The sequence below is a fragment of the Lathamus discolor genome, chromosome 1 (genome assembly GCF_037157495.1).
Source record: "Lathamus discolor isolate bLatDis1 chromosome 1, bLatDis1.hap1, whole genome shotgun sequence".
NCBI lineage: Eukaryota > Metazoa > Chordata > Aves > Psittaciformes > Psittacidae > Lathamus > Lathamus discolor.
The window spans coordinates 32,351,527-32,372,952 of NC_088884.1; positions in this window are offsets into that span (position 1 = coordinate 32,351,527).

Consider the following 21,426-nt stretch of genomic DNA (forward strand, 5'->3'; position numbering starts at 1 on the left):
GTGACAATGGAATAACCTCTCTGCAGCCTGTTGTCCAGACAACACTAATGCATTCCCCACCTAGTCCTTTACAGTGTGCCCTATCCACATTTATCTGTTTTCTTCTTTCCAGCCTGTATTGGTCTTTATCTGAATTTGCCCTTATAAACCTGCCTTAGCTGCAGAGCACCTCGCTTTCTAAAGAAATGCCAGGATTTAATAGCCCTACAGACTGACTAAAAGTGTCAGAACAGAGCCCCAGCACAGCATTCTTTGCCTCTGAGCCTTTTTTCATTCCCCAGTAAGCTGACATCCTGCATAAATGATTTCCTTTTTGCCGCACCCTGTCAAATGAACACTGTGTGAAGAGTATGCTTTAAGTGTGCTGTGGTCCCAGTGGGCATCTCACAAGAGACACCCTGAACTCTACAGTAGCAGCCTTCCCAGCGGCTTCCTATTGCACTGTGCCCACACACCCAGAGTCACATCCCACAGGCAATTCATGAAGTTGTGAAACTGCGCCTTTAATGGATGGACAAGTGTAAATGCCGAAAATCAGGAATATGAAATCATGGTGAACTGGCTGGTTCAAATTCATTATTTAAAGGTTATAATTTGCAAATTCTCACCAAGATATCATAATTATATTGTTGGCTGACATCTGTGCCTTTGGTTTACAGTATGAATCTCCTGTAACGAGCTTTCTAATTAATATTTGATCCCATAACTACAGCCTCCAGGGGGAAATTAACTTTCTATTTACAATAGAATACAGTTGCTGTTTTGGAGTGGCGCCCATATACTGGACTAGGGCTGTATGTTTTGTTACTGACCAGCAGGTATGATACACTGTCCCCATTTTAATCTGAGGTAAAGCCTCATTCACAGACCATTTTGAACAAAACATTAATGAATACAAAGGTAACACTCAACAATTTGTTTCTGGTTTGGTGCTTGTTTGTTTCTTTTTCTTATATTTCTGAATTCAATTCCAAACCTTAAATACACATTTATACAGAAGAGAAGCAAGACCCATATTTGGTCTTCTTGTGAGGAAAAATCAGAGGACAGAATATAGAGGAGTAACATTCAGGTTTTTGTTTGATAAATGCACATCATTTCCACAGAAATACAAGCAATGTTATGGAGTCCACAGTTCAAACTCAGTATACCTCCAAAATTATTTGCAAGAAGACCAAGAGAGTCTACATGATCGTGGCATGGTAGGCAATATTTTTGCAGTCTATCTGTCACACTTGCCAGTCTATTTCTGAAACAAACTGTAAAACAACCCAAACATTGATAAAATTTAACTAGCCCCCATGAAGCTGTGTCCCAGGAACAGAGGAACTGATGTTATTTATGGAGTACACACATTACAGAAAATCAAGAGAATGAGGGTGCAATCGACTGTACTGACGAATGCATAGCTAAATCAGTCAAAATTATTGCACGTAACTAGGATTAAAAGTCACATTTGTAGTCTAGTACGAAGCCCTCTTAACTATGACATGCTAAAGGAGAGTCTATTCTCCCTTGAATGGGCATACTGAATAAAATACTATTTTTTTAATCCCTAGAATATAAAAATGTGAATTAAATAAAATATTGACCTTCCTTATGATTTATCCTGACATTTTTTCTATTTATTCTAATGACAATCAGGCCATATCTTTATAAAGGCTGGAGGCTGAAAATGTGGGGTTTATTCTTACTTATCAGCTGACTTCTTGGCACCAGTAGAACACGCGCATTACACTGAAGTCATAACAGGAAACAGTGGCTGTGATACACTTTGGGCACATCACTGTCTGTTATAATGCATCATGCTTATTACTAGGTGATTTCTATAGGAGTTGTCTGAGGTTTAGCCCTCTGTCAGAGCAGGTCTGCAGAACCCAGGGATGGTTTAACTGCCAGTGGCAACTGGAGCATCAGAAGTTACAAGATTCCAACTCCTTCTACCAAAACTGGACCTGCCAGGCCGAGATTAACCACAGGCAGCTTCAGCAAAACCAATTAGTGCAGAGCTGGTCAGAGAGAATAAGAATGAATCCTGAAGTCACAAATCCAGTAAGCAGCTGAGCTGAGACCCAGGAATAACTAGTCCCAGCAGCCTAAAACCTTCCCCTTACGCTGTATAGCATTTGTGTATGCCATAATGTGTCACACTTCGGCACAGTAGTGGACAACTTCTAACAGCACATCAGCTAGTACAGACCTTCCATGCTGTCTGAAAGTGATTCTTACTCTGAATTACCGCAACAAATAATTTTAATGGATATACTTATGTTTCTAACTAAATGCATATAGCTAATGTAATGCTGCATGTGAAGACAAAACATTGTTCCTTAGTGTTTTATTAAACAGTCGAATGCTTTCAAAAATTGAAATGTCAGACTCTGTGATATTACACCATTTCATAGTTATTCTGGAGTGAGCATTCCAATAGGAGTTAGTATTTATTCACTTAAAATAAGTCAGATTTACACTTAGACCTATCACAGGCACAGCATTTCTGACAAAACTGGTAGAAAACATAAGCTGTGGCAGCTGTCGATTTGTCCATAACAGCAAGGTCACACACAGAACCTTTTCTCATCATGTCAGTTTACTGTAAACGCAACACACCTTGCAGGCCACACCCTGTCCACATAGCTTTTGTGAAGGTTTTTGGGCTGCAGCCTATACAACGCAATGCTTGGATTCCTCATGCCTGTAACTGAAGGGGACCATTATCAAAAGAATAAATGTTAACTCCGATAGCTGGGAGGAAAACCAGTAGAAGCATTTGATCTGTTCACACACTTCTGTACTAATTAGGACTGCTCTGAGCAAATGAGGTTTTTTATAGAACTTGCCAAACATATAGAACACGCCAAACGTTCATAGAGAAAGTCAATGACCTCTAAGTATAATGCATGAGAAAGGAAAGCCTAGCAGTCTTGAACTTTCCATTGGACTGTTGGTAGTGTTCCAGATTAGATGCCTCTCTCACCTTTCATATAAACATACAAATCTGATAGAAACTTTAAGACATCCACAGCCTGATACATCAGGCAGCTTGAATTTATTTCTACAGTTTGCTTGTGGAGCTGATATTCCCTAAAATCACAGACCTATGTGCTCACATGCATCCATACAAAACCCGTAAGTCTGATCCCTGGCCACCCTGCAGCTGCAGTCTGTACATTGCCACAGTTCTGGTGCAGGCCTGATGAGTTCACAGAGCCTTATCTGGGGAGTCTCAGGACTCAGTCACGCCTTCTGCTCTGAACCCTGGCAGCTGATACCATTCTTAGAGATGAAAACATGGGATTGAGTGCATATTGCATTGAGTATGTATATGATTGAGTATGCAGCTGTATGAATAGTTTTCGTGCTATTTCATATGAGCAGTGAGGTTTTCTATCCCTTTCAAGAACTCCTTTTCCTCCCTGTGGGGCCACAAGCTTGAATGATGCAGCCACAATGAAATAAGATTATGTTCTTAATTTAAAAACTGTATCTATATGTGTTTGATGTAAGCATTTAGTTCACAGAAGAAACACATTTTCTAGACTGTAAAGCTGAAACATTTCTTTGGGCACGCTGTCAAGATAATCTATTTGAACTAGTGTCAGCCACTGATAGAAGCTACACAATATGCCAGTTGTTTCCATTCGATAGTTTACTGTGTACTATAAATAAGAATGCACAAAAGAAGAAAAGATGCAATTGTGTTTCATCTTGGACAGTTAAATGGAGAGAATTATTTGTGCTTTCAGATTTTTCTTTACACTTTTTATATTATGGAATTATTTTTCTCAAAGCTTCCCATCAAAATACATAGCTTTATAACCACAGTTGGCATAAATCAGTACTGATGTACTTGGACCAGTGGAATTCTGTTTATTTGTACAGTTGGTAATTTGCTCACAGAGTTACTGTGCCTAGACATTGGCATCCATAACTCGACAGCATTAAAATACTAACACTAACAGTGCCCATAAATAAAACTACAAAATACTGTGACATTAGTTAATCGGGGGGGGGTGGGTGGGGGTGGGGGTGGGGTGGGGAGGTGGTGGCGGTGTCAGCGAAAACACAAGAATTTCAACACACAAGGTAATGTCTCCCCTTCTGGAGTACAGAATGGCATTTTGTAACAAAGCTTCTTTACACTACAAACTCATTACAATACTTTACTACAATGATATGTAGATCTATGGGTTTACTACTTCTATTGCTTTACCTGTTAGCTTCTATGCAGTCCCATAGTTCAGCTCCCCTCAATGAAGTACTTTACTTTTTCAACCAGTTTCCCTGTCACTCAGGTTTGGTGGGATTCCTGTCTCCAAGCTCTAATCACCTGAAAAGTGGCGTAATCTAGGCTAGTCATACAGCTGCCCTTTGTAATCAGTGTAGAGGAGCTGATAAATCAGTGACTCATCTAATCCCTTAATGGTTGAATACAACAGGAGACAAATTGTCTTTCAGAAGTTTTGCTTTCCCATTGCTTATATGGAGGTAATACCGACTAGATAAATTGCTTAGATTAGATATCTAATTTCTAGATGGATGGGAGCAGTTTGGATTCAGCTGATCCACCTTCAAGTACTGTTAACGTGGCCAGCCCCATGCTGCACTCTCTGGACACCTACTATACCAAGAACAGGTCAAGTAACAGGGCATGTGCTGCTGCAACATCTGGTGGCAACCCAGGAGTAGAGGTCTGAGAGCAGAAAGTGCAGGCTGAGATCAATGGGTGGTAGTCAGAGAATGGTGGTAGTCAGAGAAGAATCAGAGAGCTATCAATCAGAGAATAGCCAGAGAACTATTGCACATCAGGGTTCACTGAACTCTGCACATCAAGCTTTTATTAGCCTATGGGAATGTGAGGGGTCTGTATATTTCTCTACATACAGAATTGTACAATGCATGTTCATATCTGCTACACGTCAACACGTCATAAAAGAAACTTTGAGCAATGCTGGTCCTCTTGATAATATTTGCATTAAAATGAAGATGTATTAGCAGTAAGAGTCCAGGCTTCTCAGTTATTGATCCCTCGTATTTTTTTCTTCACAACCCAGCACACCCACTTGCTCTCTTCCACCAATTATGACAGCAATTAAAGTGAATAGCTCATGAGTTTCTCTGGCAAATACTATTTGTTGGATCTAGTCATGTCAGCATACTACTGCCCTCAGCAGTCAGTATTTTCTTTGTAACAGGTTATTGTATCTACAATAAGAGGAGCAAAAGTAAATGTATGTCAATTTGCAACTGCTACAGTTCACTGCCAGGCACATTTGATTAGAAGGGTACTAGGTGACAACAGGGAGAAGAACGAGCTGAACCCAATCTTCTAAAGATAGCTCTGTCAGCTGTATTCGCAAATTGTTAAAAGATTTGTGTTGCTTTACAGAAGAGTAATGAGGAACTCAAATGAACATGGAGAACTCAGACTATATGCTAATAAAAAGGACAAAGACATTTTGTTGCAAATAACACCAAAAATTAACAGTCATCATGCCTGTTAGTTACCATTTGGCTGAATAACTGAGACAGAAGAGATGTGTTGAATTTGAGTCTCGTAAAAAAATCTCAACAACCCTTCAGCCTTTCCATCCTTCTCTTCCTCCTGATCCCTACCAAAAAGACCCTCCTCCTTTTTTTCCAGGATGTGACACATGGCCAGTGACAGAATCAGAACCAGGTCGTGAATCTGAGCAAAGGCAGCATAAACCCACACAAGTTAATGATTAAAAACCATCTGATTACAAAGGGAAAAGTCACTAAAGGAAAAGTATTTATGATCTGGCTCTGCAATGAAAGATGTGAAGCCAGACCTGGTACACAGAAAGACTACCGGAAGGTAACAACTGCAGTCAGTTTTCCTTTCCCACCATTAAAAATACTTCTGTTGATCAACAGTAAATAATATACCATGGGCCAGAGCTACATATGGAACAGAGACACAGTAACGAAAACCAGATTATACTTTTGTTATATTTGGTTCTAATTGACAGGAGAACAATGACACGCATTTCTCCAGTATTTCATAACTTGCTGAGAAGCAGAACTAATGAGTTTTTCTGGAATAAATAACAGCAGTCAACAGCACTGACTCCTTTTGGGCATGGTTTTCACACTAACCATGGTAACAGTGTTAAGTGTTTCCGTTAATGTAACTCTATGTCACCTGCCATACTATGAATTATTTAATGACTTTTCTCAGACATATAATTGCTTTTTAAAATCAGCAGGTGATTTGTAAGATTGTTTGATTCTATTCCTCAGAGCTGGCTTGTCATACCAGCCCAGCTTTGTACTGGTGTTAAGAGCACAGGAAGAAACGAACTGGCTATATAGAGAGGGTAAGCGCTCACACAATGCCCACACTGGAAACCTAGAGGGATTCTGATTAATCTGATGCTCAGAGTGTGCCATAATATAAATGACCAGTTCAAAGCCAGAGAAACAGCTGTAGGGTTTAGTAACAGGTCCTATGATTGTCTGTTAGCTTCTCATTTTGACTAGGACATAATTTCCTGATGTATTTCTCTGATCAATTCAATGGCTTTATCAGCTTTTAGTGACAGTATTTGATTTCTACATAAGTTTCAAAGTTTCAATATAAAATCAGAAGTGTTTTGTCAGACTTGGTTGTCATCCCTCATTCCTTCTTTTCAGCTGTACCTGTTTATTTATTGAATTTATTCCACCTACCCTCCAGCTATTAGCTATATATTGTCTCCATAGCAATCCCTCTCTTCTCTTTAGCACAGAAGCAAAAGAAGAGGCTTGGTAATTGTGGCTTTAGATGCAAGGTGTCATTTGAATGCTTTCAGGAGTGCAAACAGCAGGGGATATGGCAATTCTGACACTCTTGGATAGCATCACTGTGTGCATTATTTTTTCCATATTCATGTTTCATCAACCATTTGCAAATTTTCATTTTACTTACTTTAACATAGTCTTTGCTCACATTTTATAATCATTAACAATATGAACTTAATACCGGCTGCTTTCCTCATACAATTTTACATTTACACTTCAGATCTTAAGGGGCCTTTAAAAATCATGCTTCCCATTACGTAGGGGGAAATCACTTGGTTAAAATCCCAAGATTACAGGTGATTAGGATACTTTCTCCCACAAGTCTTTGCCATGTCTTTTCTATAATTTTGGCTCCTTTTACAATAGACCAGTATTGTTAACATCAAGAAATTTCACTTTTCACAGCCAGCAACAGCTACTACATACATAGAATCATAGAATCATAGAATAGTTAGGGTTGGAAAGGACCTTAAGATCATCTAGTTCCAACCTCCCTGCCATGGACAGGGACACCTCACACTAAACCATGTCACCCAAGCCTCTGTCCAGCCTGGCCTTGAACACCACTAGGGATGGAGCATTCACAGCTTCCCTGGGCAACTGATTCCAGTGCCTCATCACCCTCACAGTAAAGAACTTCCTCCTTATATCCAATCTAAATTTCCCCTGTTTAAGTTTTAACCCGTTACCTCTTGTCCTATCACTACAGTCCCTAGTGAAGAGTCCCTCCGCAGCATCCTTCCAGGCCCCCTTCAGATACTGGAAGGCTGCTATGAGGTCTTTTTTATTTTGCATTATTATCCATAGAATTAATTAAGTGTGGATGATTCTGGGTAGGCAGACAGAAAATGGATAGAAAAAGTGGTTATATAAATGTAACTACCTTTAAACTAAGAAATGTAACTATCTTTAACTTTTTTTCCCCCCCATTTTAATACGGAAAAAAGAAAGCTATGTCCCCCAAAAAAAGGTCAGTGAAGTATAATGTTTTCCTAGTAAGAAAAACCACACAGGAAATTTAGGTGGAAGTTTATGACTCGAAGTGAATTTCAGCCAGCATTGTGGTACCTCGAATCACAGAATCAGAGAATGATTTGGATTGGAAAGGACCTTAAGATCATCAAGTTCCAACCCCGCCGCCATGGACAGGGACATCTCACACTAAACCATGTCACCCAAGGCTCTGTCCAACCTGGCCTTGAACACTGCCAGGGATAGAGCATTCACAACTTCCCTGGGCAACCCATTCCAGTGCCTCACCACCCTTACAGTAAAGAACTTCCCCCTGATATCTAACCTGAACTTATCCTGTTTCAGTTTAAACCCATTACCCCTTGTCCGACCACTCCAGTCCCTGATGAAGAGCCCCTCTCTGGCATCCTTTTGAAAAACACAGCAAAGGGTACGGTGTTATTAAATACTATATCTCTCAAAGCTAAACACTGTATTTCTCAAAGGAGGTACATTCATCCAAACTAAATGAAAGGGTTTAAATATTTGTTAAGCTTGCACTTCTGCTTCGCCTTGAGGTGTATAATACCCACTATTAGATACCCTGTGCAGCAAGGGCATTATCTGAAGTTCACTGAAATTCTTTAAATATTCATTATAAATTCAGTGGGATCAAGATAAGGGTCTAAATAAGATATCTACATACTTTATGTTGGAAAGTACTAGAGTTTGGAGGAAACCTTACTTTTCTCTCTGTATCTTTCAGTTTATTCTCATGCAAGTTCCACCTGATTTTATGAGATTTTGGCATAATATAGTTGGAAAGGTCTTGATTAATCAGTAAGTATACTAAACAAGCTTAATCTGTCAGGCTTTTGACTATGTGTTGTCAGCCAGTGCTGGATTGCTTTGTCACTTCTTTATGTGTTTTTGGCAACGAACTGATTCAATACTACTTTCATAATGAACACATTTTCTACTATCAAGGACCTGTCATTCCACAATTCTACACTGATATATAGAGATGATGTACTAGTTCAAGTACTAACGTTCCACAAAAAGATGTAGTTCTACTTATTTATGTTCTTTAATAGTAAGGAAGGCTGCATGGAAGAGTTAAAGCTTAAATCCCTGCATATTTACTGTGTTGAGAGATGCAAGTATTTTGGGATAATTTCCTACCAAGTTCGCCTTTAGAAAAAAGCTGTCAAAACACAGATTCAGATTCAGTCATTTGAATACTTGTTCCATAGATTGACAGCATGCATCATGGCAAAAAGAAGTAGTAACCAGAACTAGCTAGCCTCAAAGCAGAAAATACCGCATGACACGTAATAGATGCCTCTTTTTATGATTTAGCATAAAAATCCTGCTTCTTGATAAAATTCACCACTGTAATTCAGTTTACACATATTAAAACCAGGAACCTAAGGGTAGATATTGAAATCTTGTTTTCAACACAACTTATAATTCACTTCTTCACTACTATAAAGTATTTTAGTGGACAGAAGAAGGTTTTAGGAGGGAAAAAATATCAGAGTCAATAATAAAATATTGTCTTTCGCAACACAAAATCAAGATACTAATATTTGCAACACCAGTTTGTGCAAACAACCCATTATTAGACTCACAAAAAAGTTTCCTCGTTGATGTATTTTTATGTGATTGTCCATTACAGTGTTTTGGAATACATACTGGGGAGCATTAAGGGCCAGCTATTCTCAAAGAAGGGATAACACAAAAAGATAATTGACTTGAAATGATATTATAATTCCTGTGTTGCAATTAATATTCTTGGTCTCATCCATGAAGTAAAACAGAGAATGCAAGGGGAGACCATGAATTATTGTTTAATATTAGCAGATTTCTCCTCAAGCTATAGTGAAAAAATTAAAGGAGAGACAGCAAAGAAACTTGTGCTTTAGCTCCCTGCAGCCAACTGATAATAGGCTTTATATATTTATATATATATTTTATATATATATATATAAGCTTTTAAGTGCAACTTTTTTTTCTAAACAAAAAGATACATACATCTGTAAACCCTTTGGCTTTCACAGTATAAATTAAGTACACTGAAATGCCACAATTCCCTTGGAGAGGGACTTTTTACAAGGGCATGTAGTGACAGGACAAGGGGGAATGGCTTTAAATTGAAAAACCGTAGAAATTCTTTACTATGAGGGTGGTGAGACCCTCAAACAGGTTTGCCCAGAGAAGCTGTGGCTGCCCTATCCCTGGCAGTGTTCAAGGCCAGGTTGAATGGGGCTTGAAGCAACCTGGTCTAGTGGAAGGTGTCCTTGCCCGTGGCAGGGGTTGGCACTGGATGAGCTTTAGGGTCCCTTCAAACCAAACCATGATATGATTCTATGATTCTATGAATTCCATTTAGTTTAAGACCTTATTACCACTGGGAGAAGAGAAAATTCACACTACTGCAATGCGGTGTTTACTGATGCAAGTGTATTTTTTTTGCAGAAAAGCAGAGGTGGCAGGACATTAGTAGTAAGCTATATTATTTGGATTTGTGAATTCTGGAATTCAGTTGTGTAACTAAATTAGTCTATAGCTATTTTAGAGGTACAGCTATTTTAGAGGCACATTAAATTATTTCTAAATAAAACCACATGCATTTCATATGGATATAGCATATATGATCACTAATCTGTAGCTTTATAAACCATTTACAATATATCACAGATGGTTTTGCAAACAGGTGTGTCAAAGCTTGAAGACCTCCCAGATTCCTTATTTCAGCCTTTTCCAATCTTTCCATTAGCATTTAGTTTTCGGACTACAAATAAATATTTATAAATTTAAATATTATCAATTAGAAATTGATCAGCATACTGAAAATTGAGGCTTTTTTGTCTGGTGGTTTTTTTTTTTTTAATCCTTTTGGTTTCAACTTTGCTAAATGTGATTCTCATTTTGCACAATGCCGAACATTTCTGTGTTGGCTGATCATGACCCATCTGCATTATGTAACTGTCAAAAGCCTGTCTTGGCCTTGGATCATGTTGAAAGCAACTATTGTACAGAGGGTCACTTGCCATTTTTATGTAATTGTCCAGAGAATGTCCTAGTTCACATTTAAATGACTCCGCAATACAAAATTTCTCCCAGCATTCAGTCAGGGTTTTGTCTTGCTCTGAAAGGATCCTATTAAAAAGCAGAAATGTATGAATAGAGAGATACCCCACTGCCTGCTTCAACCCACTAGAAGCTGTAACATGCTTGTGAATAAACAATATATATACATATATTAAGAGGAAGTCAAAATGAAAAAGTTTGGTCTGAAAAATAACATTTAGATTCAGACAGGTTAGGCTGGTGCGGCCAAGTCAATAGTGCAACACCCGTTCCTGAGAATACTGCCATCATACCTCTATTGTTTCTCATCCCCCAAATCTGGGTTGTTTGCTGTTCTACTACAGCCTTAAATGGGGTATAGCAAGCTTTGAATGCTCATTACTGCTCGTACTGCAGACAGGGCAGAGGGTGTCCAGGTCATACAGACACTTTCAAACCGAGCTGGGGAGCCAGTTCTGCAGTTTAGGTGAGGCACTGCAGCACACCTGGCCTTAGAGTCCTATTTGAAGCACAAAATGTTCCTCTTAGCTCCAAAATTGCCAGCCCCTGACCACTGCACAGTGCAGACATTCTCAATGTAAAATCAGCTCACTATTAGTGCGGGTCACAGTGTCCTTTGTTTCTGTAATCTCCACGGTCAAGTTACACATTCACATCACATGTTAACCCATGATGCTGTAACTGGAAAGCACTGTTTGTTCTCTTCCCTGCTCTCACTGTCATATTTATCAATTACACATACTATCTTGTTTAGATATCAGACAAGAGACTGAAGAGTCTGACTACTCTGCACAGTAATAAAACTACAACAGTGATTTTTTAATCTTCTCTTTTCTGTCAGTCACCAAGATCTGAAACCTTTGTGAGTCAAAATTCAGCAGCCAGATCCAGTAAAAGGCTTGGTAAACCTGGTGGACAGACCTGGACTGCATACTTTTGTGCCCACAGTTCTTGTTTTCAATGGCTTTTAGGTGTTTTTTAATTAGCAACATAAATCAGGCTTTGAACTGTAACTGTAAAGTCTAGCAGCCATTAGGCTAGCAATGAGCTAAAAAGAAGTAACATGAAAGATGCCAGGTATCTCCATCAGGTTTTATAACAAACTAAAAGGTTACTTTTATTCAAATTACAGAATTCTGTGTCAAAATTACCCATGACGAGTCACACAGCTTTAGTTTAACTAAGGGACAATCACACCATTTAGAGAATCAGCTTTGCTTGTGGATATTCCGCAAGATCACATTGAGGCAATCTGTAATCTCCAATTAGAAGAGATTTGCTATAATTCATTCCTGAATTATTTTATCATTGGTATACTGACATTAATGAAATATAAAAAAGGATTGTCAAGTTTGATTCTCCATCTATCGCTGACCTTTAAACTATGTACTTGTCATTGGAGACAGTCAGCTGTCTCCTCAGTGCTTTGCCTGGCATGAGGTAACTGCTCTGAATCCATGCCTTCATCTTGGTAAAAGATGGATGTGCGGCACCTTCTGAAGAGACTGTCCAAGCCACTGCAAGATGCAGCGCAGCCAGGCTCTTCTGTTGCCGCTCATGTTCCTCCTCCTTTTTATTAGAGAAATCTCCTTGGGGATTTTTATGATGAGTTATACATAGACTGTAGATTTTCAATTTCTCTTTTTTGGCACATCTACACTAGCTCTGTAAGTAGTATTTCAATATTGGTCTCATTAAAACTTCAAGAAGAGATAAAATTGCCTCTTCATACACTTATCCTTTGTGTAGCTATATAAACATCTTTTTTTCTTTCCCCCCTAAGGGCCCAGCATTACAATGATTCTAGGTTACTCTGTATAACTGTCTAGCCTCACCATTACTTAATGTTTTGTTGGCCTGTGAGTCATGTGCAAGTTTTATCAGATAGGATAATTAATTCAATGTGATCAAGCACAGCGCTGAACAGAACAGAAATGAGCCCTGTTTTCTGCAGATCCCTTCTACAAATCACATCCATTGGTGGAAAATATGGACATAATATTTACATAAATGTCACAAATGACAAATATACATATCTATATAAAGATACATAATTTTATATATATTTTCAAAATCTGCCAGCTCACTTCTCTTAAATCCTTCTAAGGTCTGAATCATGGATAAAGCATATTGCCACATTTTCAATCTGAACCTCATGGAATACTTAATCAAAAATCTTACAAGTTTACATCAAAAAAGGAAAAATACTCATTTTTGGAAAATAAAATTCAGTAAAATATTGATTTGAATTGATTTTACCTTTACATTCATAAGGAAGTTAACTGCATATCTGTTTTCTGTTATTTTGGCTCAGCATGACCAGGCTACAACAGGGTATATCTTGGCAGCAGTATTACAATGTTACTATCACAAAACTTTAAAAAAATATTTTTATAAGTATCGTCTTACTGTTAACTTTAAAAAAAAATATTTTTATAAGTATCATCTTACTGTTACTGTTTAATAGATAATGCAATAGCACCAGATCTGTTTTTGTAGGAACAGAAACTCACTGTAGAAACCTACTGTTTATACATTAATTAAATATACATCTGAATATCTCCGGAAATTAAAAAGCACAATATAGCCCAGACTTACAACAACTTTGCCTAGCAAAAACAAGGGTTGTCATGCAACTTACTCCTACTTCGCTAAAACGCGTAAAGGAAGGGTAGATCAGTGAGAGAGAGGTCTTATTTAAGGTGCAGGAAACCTACCAAATGTGTCAGTTTAGAACTTGGGAGAATGCTGTAAGGTTTTTTGGGGGGATTTCTTGCTTGTGTTTTGGTTGGGGTTTTTTTGTTGTTTCATTTTTGTAAAAAAGCAGTCTTGTTTTGCTCACTGTCGATTGGGTTTCAGTCTAAGAGTTCAGCCTAAGAGTCTAACTGCCCACTGCTTGCAGGTCTGCCCTGAAATCAGAGCCTCAGGCTGCAGCCCAGCCTAGTTGCCTCCCTGGATAACTGCTGTGAGCCTCAGGAAGTGGAAATCCGTGAAATGCAGCTCTTCATTGGCACAGTAATTCTTACCCATCTGCAAAGTAGCTGATAACTCAACTGGCAAGTTTCAGTGAGCCCTGAAGCCTCTGAGTTTCCTAGTAGTAATCAGAATAGTGAGCAGGTGGCCTGACCGTATTCCACCTTCATTGCCGTGCCCACGGGGAGTCCAGCTCTTTAGCCACGCCATAAAGCATGCTATCATAATGCCATTTAAACCATTCCAACATTTTCCCTTTCTTCAAGGCTTTCTGTCTTGCAGATAATGACACATTCTGTGTGTGTGCACCGTATCTGCTTGTACCTCTAGCTGTGATCAGCTCCTGACAACTTTCTCTGGAGTGTCCTACATCTTTTTCTGATAATTCTTGTTTGCAGTTTGGTCCTGCTAATTTAGGGCATAGCTGGACATCTGCCTCCCCTGTGTGCAACTGCATTTTCAGCTTTTTTTTTAACCATCGAAGTACCTTGTGGACCACTTAGTACTGCTGACCTGGATTGCTTGACCTTGGGGTGACTTTCTGTTAAAGCTCTAATCATTAAGGCAATGGTCCTTCCGCACAGAGCATTAGCATTCTGCAGTAACAAACTGTACTCAGCCTTTCCTGTTTAAATTCCTGATAGCTCTTTCTCATCTAAAAACATTTCCTGTTTTTGTTCCCTTAGACAGTTTTATCCATACATAGTTTCCTTAATCTGGGTTCCTCAAATTTTGGCAGCAAATGCTCACAACTGAGTTTTATAGTTCTGCCTCAGTTAGGGAAATGTCTGCATCTTCCAAATGCCTCTCATGAGAGAAGCTGAAAACAGCATCTACTTTCTTGGGAATAAAGCCTAGGTATACTAGCCAAAACTCAACATGACGGAATAAACTGCGTAGAATACTTTGCCAGATTATTCAAGCAGGTGATCTTGTGACAGCAAGGAAGAATTATTTTTGTATATTGGAGAGAAGAACAAATTATACTGTTCAGCAAGGCTTTTATTTCTACATCTTCTACCCCTTTCTTCAACACTGTAATTCAAAGTTACAACTGAGTCTTGCAGATAGTGATGACAGCATTCTTGTTTCCTTACAATGGATCTAGGATTTGGCATTAATAATGCTGACAGTATTTATCTATTATTTCTATTGCTAACTATAACATTTTAAAGACAAAATATTACTAAAAATATTTTCATGTTGTTTTACAAATAGATTTTATGCCTATTTTAGCACTACATTTTTTAGAAAAAAAATTATTCTGTTACACAATTGATTCTACAAACTTTACTCAGAGAAAAAAAAATCTGTCAGAATCCTCCTCAGGTACATGTGATTGCTTTTTTTATGTGTGAGACTTAAACAGATCAAGAGAATACTCCAGGGCAAAACTTCTTGGCTTTCAAAGGGAAGGTTATATTCAAAGTGTAATTTATAATACAAGGCACCATTAGACATAATGTATTATTCAGCTAAACACCATAATGTTATTCAATTCACAATGAAAATTGAAAATTAATAACTTGCCACCATTCATTTTTCTGTAGTTTGCACAGATATCAGGGAAAGTGAACCAGTCTACTTGAAAAAAAATAGCAGCCCATTACTACCACAAGCTTTAAGGACATTGAACATGTAGACAAACAATAGAATGATTAACACCACCCAAGCAACTTGGACTAATTTATATAAAAGTGAAGCAAATGCCAAGGCAAACAAAGGAGCACTGGAATATAACCAGATATGTGCTGGGTTCATTTGTTCCTATTTGGAAGGTGAAGGAAGATGCATCATAAACTGCTGTTTCCTGAAGTAAAACTATCTGTTTTGCTCTGAGTAATTATTCATTTCATATAAACCAACAAAATACAACCCATGTTGCCGCTGCATTCAGAGAATATCCTGCATATTTATCCACATCTCTATGATGCCAGGAAGTGCTCTGCTTTTTCTAGTCAATTTAAGGGGAAAGTAGTGAGAAAATTAGTCAATAGACACACAAAATTTGGAAATGGAAATTAACTTAGATGTTACTATTTCAAGGCCTAAACTATAAGTATTTTTACCTTCCTCCCAAGTAATTTAGTATCAGACTTTAGACAAAAAGGTTATAATGACTTTTCTAACTTACCCAATAAAATCAGTTTTTGTACCATAGTGTGTCACCATGATCTGTCTAACTTCATAAGAATTTTGACAGATGCTGAGCACCCTGGCTGTAGATCAGGAATGCACTTAAACACGTGTATAACTTGAAGCACTTGAGCAGTTCCAAAAGAAATTCTGGCTGTACTGAGGTACAGTAAGGGTAAAGTAATAGTAACATTTCCATTGACTTTGGTCTATCCAGAATTTGAACCATGAACTATGTGGCTTCTAATAAGCTGCTTAAATCTAAGGTTTGTTGGTTTATTTAGATCAATTGGTGTAGATAAGAAAAACCCCCACAATCTTCAGGGCACACAAGCCCTTCCTCAGAAGCAGCAGAATTCAAAGCTAAGGACAAGCTTAAAAGCAAGCACAGATGTTTAGTGTAACTCTGGATTGAATCTGGACCTTGTGTAGCTGAGAATGAACAGGAACACTCTGAAGATTCAGCATACATGTAAACATAAAATCATGGCAAAGGCCTTCCTTCAAACCTGCTTCATGTTGCTGCTCCATAGCAATCACTGAAAAGATTTAGGCAGCTTTACACAGGCAGCTTCAAGACTTTGTTTCTTCTCTGTCTTTTGTAATCAAGAAAATTCTACAGAATCATAGTAATAGGAGTCCCAAGGTCTGGTATTAAGACTTTTTGCCTGCTGAAGAGAAGGAAAAACCCACTTTGATATGTATTTCAAAGTTATTTTACTTGGTATTTACTGATGAGTACTCACAGTTACTCAGCATTCTAAACGGGAAAGACTACTGCCATAACCATAAACTGTTTGCAAGAATAAAAGGACCGCGTATTAAAAGAATATTTTTCATTTACATGTAAATATCATGTACTTTTAATTTGCAAGAAAAGAAAAGTTTATTGGATAACATGGTCATATTCTGCACCATACAATCAATAGACTTTGACTGCAATTTATTTTAAACTGGCAATTACTGAAAAAATCTCCAACTCTCCATAAGTAATCAGTCCTATTCTTTGTTGATATGCTTTGTCAGCAAAATGGTTACTGGATTTGTAGTATATTTATAACTAGGAATGAAAAAACACTTGTATTAATACATTATAGAATCTATCACAGTAAGTAATGTTCATATGTGATTTTTAAATGCAGTAAAAGAAAATAGACTATTCGAGGTACGTACTCATAAGAGGTGCCTTTCAGAGTCTGTGTGAGACATCAAAAAGTTGTAATATTTCATTACAGTTACTTTTGTGTTAATGTGAGAGGAAATGGCACATTCCCACAGTAATTTTCATGAATGTCTCAATATAACATATTTGGTGGCTGTTTAAATCACTGTAGTTCTACGGATCTTGAATAAAGATGTCTACCTTAAATGAATTTAAAAAGACACCAATTTATGATGACCTAGCATCATAAGATTAAACATTATACTGATGGGCATTTTTGCATATACACTGATGCTTATTTCCTATAATTTGAAATTGAAACAGTCACCACAAAAAAGATTTACTAAAGCTTTACACAAATAGAATGATACCCAATTTATAACTTTTGCTGATGTAACAACTGCACATGAATATATACATTTATGTATATCTAATTATTACTCATATGAAATAACACCTACAAACACACTTAGTGGTTCACAGTGCTGTTATTTACTTACTGTGAAATAATTTCAACTTCTCCATACCTACAGAGGAACAAAGAACAATATAACTGCACAGACAACATACCAAAGAGGCACGTATTTCATAATATTACATTTGCCTGTTTTTTTGTGGTTTATTTTATGCATAATTCATTTCTGCTATAGATATTCTAATTCATTTGCAGCTCAGGGTTAGAACAGGCAGTAGATTATGTATTTTCTTTGCTGTAACTATTGAGAATTAAATTTAACAAGATAATCTTTCAAAAACATGCAGACCTCACAAAAAGAAATCTGCCTTCAAGAACATTTGCTCTATCATATTTTAGTGGATGACTTATCTACAGTGTTTTGAACACTGAAACCATCAACTTACTTACAGACTCGCAGGACTTGTTGGAAACTTGATCTTTTGGAAAGGTTAAAACAATATGAATTAAATGTCAAATTCCCCTCTGCCCCCTTGCTGAGCCTTCTCCCAGCAAAATACACGCAGTCCACTTTCAAGGACCTCTGGATTACACTGTATGGGTACACAAAGCTGATTCTCCTCCCATATTAGTGTAATTAGCACTACCTTCATTACCACTAACAGAATCCTCACTGTGTATTTCAGGGCAGCACTGGGCACCAGGTCATGCATAGCACTCACTGGTTTATACGGCATGTGTCTCCCTCCCAACAGCACCATCCTCGTACAATATACACCTCAGAATCCACCAAAGCACTGACAATAGTTACTTAAATCCATGTTAACAAGCACTATAGGTGCTGGTGTGATGAATTTCTATTTGCTTTGATGTCTACTTACTGTTTTTTTTCATTTGTTTAAATTTCAGATAGTGTAACAGAGATTCCCGCAATTGGTAGTCATCTACATATGGTGCCCATGGGAACACAACACACATGGGAAGCCCCTAGTCTATCTATCTGGAAAAGAAATGGGGGTTGCTAGAACTGTAAAAATGTCAAGCTGGCTAAAGGCAGAACAGCAATATATAAATAATTTAAAAAGTAAAGCAGTGGTATGGAAGAAGGTACCTTGCATTGAATCCTGGAGCATTTTGTTTTCTTAGCACAATAAATGAATTAGATAAAATTTTATCTTAGTTTAGGCATTGACCTATAATTATGTATATAGTTATGTGCTTTATTCAGAAAGTACTTTATCTTGGTCTATTCACTTTTTCAAATACATAGAAATTAAAATTCTTGCCCGCTTTCCTCTATTTCTTTCATAACAATTACATTCAATTTCTCATACATGATTTTGCATACTGTGTCTGGTTAAAAATGAGGGCAAAAAAGTGGCTGAATCAGATAATTTAAATCAATATCTGAAAACCAGCAAAATAGAAGGCTGGAGGGTGATTATTATCCCCACAAACCACTATATATACCACACCAAACATGAGAATTCTATCTATTAAGCACATGCAGTAATAACTAAACATAACCTAAGAGAAAATTGAGCCTAAGAGCAGCTGATGGGGAGCCAAAAGGAGGTCATACCAAACAACAGCTATTTGTTGTTAAAGCAAGCAAACAAAATCTCTTAAAACAATCCTCTCTCAGGATTGAAGAGGCAAAAAACTAGCACCGCTTCTGAGCAATCTCCCAACTTGCTGGATAAGGGAAAATCTGTACAGTTCTAACTATAGGGATGAAATACATTATTTCATATAACCACACTGCTGTGAAGCAAATCTAATCAATGGGTTAGAGCAAACACATTTCTGACATTTTGGAATAAAACTAAAAGATGGTGTACTGCCCAAATACAGACTATATTTAACTACAGCTTCTTTTACTATGCAGTAGAATATTTTAATTTGTAAGAAAATACATTAAGGTATCATGTACAGATCTTTACTAGCTCCAAATAGAGATTCAGATCTCCACTGCTCTACAACTAAACATCATGTAAGACAGTACCTGTAAAGCACTGCACAGACAATGTTTCTTCTGAGTATTAAAAGCTTCCTGGCCACACTAGTTAGTGCAATCATTCTTCAGCCATCTTGGGCAATGTAAAAAGAGTATGAGTTATTCCATGATTCTATGTTCCTGAGAGCTTCTATTGTTGTGAAGTGACTCTAGAATGTAATAATTTATCGCCTGTGACGTTATTCTAGAAGTAGAACTAAACAACTGACATCGCTGAACACAGCTGAAAATACCTTTTTATTGTTTCAAAGGAGACAGAATAAGGAAATAATATTGGAAAAGCCCATGTAACCTGCAATGACTATTTCTTCTACACATGTAAAATTAGATATCAACAGAAATTGGCTGCACATTTCAACACAAGGAACATGCATGTCAGAAAAAATATATGCAAGCAGATCTTTAGGAGTAACCCTGGTTTTGGTAATGTCATTCATGTATAAACAGGTACACCTTATCCATGTGCTTGTAATAGCAAAAAGGTAGTAGAAAAGTCCCTAATTATGAAGAAAAAAAAAAAAGGACTAAAACCAGAATGAAATCTATTTATATTTCAGACTAGCCAGATGTGTCAGAAAGCAGACAGTAGACAGTTCTGTTTTCCTACAACAGGGAGATAAAAGGCACTCCAGCCTACTTCACCCTTTACACTTCAGACATAGTGACAGTGTTAAAAGGGTAAGAGGGCAGAGACAGAACCATAGCAGACACTCCTAGTCAGAAGTATAAAAACGTGTGTGCCAGGCGCGTGATTAAGTAAAACAAAATCCATGCAGAGTTGGGGTGTCCTACTTCTAGTGTCTTCATCCTCATAACATCTACCTCTCTCACTATCACATTTCTGTCTACTATAATCTGTTTACTGCTTTCTTATCCCTTAATCTGCACCCTTTCACTTGCCAATAACCAAACAATGTTATTTTTATCCTTTATTTCCAAACCAGAAAACTATCCCTAAGCTTATTCATTTTCCTCTCCCCTAACTCCATTCAGCAGCAGTCAAAATTACTACCTCTCACTTTGTCACAGAAGATGCCAGGAGGCCTAAAACAAGACTAAGTTCCCATATATAAGCTGAACTGTTTTGCAAAAACTCTTATCCTATGGTACCAGTCTGCACAAGAGAACAGAAAGTGGAGTGTGTACATGAACCACCCAGGTAGACAAACGGCTGGTGGCAGAGAAGTAAGTCTCAGATGCCCAGCCATTCTCCAGAGCAGCAGCACAATGAAGATAACCAAATAAAATCATAGAATCACAGAATGGTTTGGAATGCAAGTGAGCTTAAAGCTCATCCAGTTCCAACCCCCTGCCATGGGGCAGGGACACCTTCCACTACAGTAGGTTACCGCAAGCCCCGTCCAACCTGGCCTTCAACACTGCCAGGGATGAGGCAGCCACAGCTTCTCTGTACCAGTGCCTCACCACCCTCACACTAACTATGTCTCAGAGGTCTGATGAAATCCTAAAAGTTAATGCTGCTCAGGGTTTCTTTAAGAAAGAATTTTATACCATACTTTGCTAGAGTACATGCTTACCAACCAGAAAATGTTAAAAACTGTTTATGTCAGTTTAATTGAGCGTTATCTACTTAATTTTACATCATTTCTTATGGTTTATTCAGCATCAGCAAAGATCCCTGTGAAGAAGAAAATCCAACACATCCAATTAAAAAAATGAATTTGATACACTTTTCCATCAAGTATTATACAAAAAACTTTTTAATTTACCAAGTGTAGCAATATCTGAGTCTGACCTAAAGTCTTTGTACTCTAATGCTAAAAACACCTCCTGTACTGTAAAATTCTGCTTTGTTTTGAGCACATTCTGGGGGCAGAAATCCTTGATACCCTACAGAATCAAAACATTCGAAGG